The sequence below is a fragment of the Oratosquilla oratoria genome, chromosome 22 (assembly GCF_046742065.1).
Source record: "Oratosquilla oratoria isolate Oo_2021 chromosome 22, ASM4674206v1, whole genome shotgun sequence".
NCBI classification, from domain to species: Eukaryota; Metazoa; Arthropoda; class Malacostraca; order Stomatopoda; family Squillidae; genus Oratosquilla; species Oratosquilla oratoria.
Genome location: NC_134798.1, coordinates 38585043 through 38585423, shown reverse-complemented (window position 1 = coordinate 38585423; position 381 = coordinate 38585043).

The window sequence follows — 381 nt, the reverse complement described above, 5'->3', positions numbered from 1 at the left end:
GAGTAGAAAACAGTGGAAACGAAGAGATAGAACATAGGGCCTGGTCCACAGACCGAATGCCAGCCTATCGGGACTGCACCTCCAGGCCGTGGATATGGGTGGTGGGAGGATAGCCACCCATGACGACCGTCCCTCAGGATCACCTCCTCAAGCAGGACTGGTGCCCATTATTGGTCCTATATTTAAATGGGAATGTATATGTTCATGTACATATGTGTGTATATTGTGTGTATATTTGTGTGTGTGTGTGTGTGTGTGTGTGTGTGTGTGTGTGTGTGTGTGTGTGTGTGTGTGTGTGTGTGTGTGTGTGTGTGTGTGTGTGTGCCTGTGCGGGTGTAGATGCATGCGTGCGTGTGTATGCAGGAATATATATAAACACGT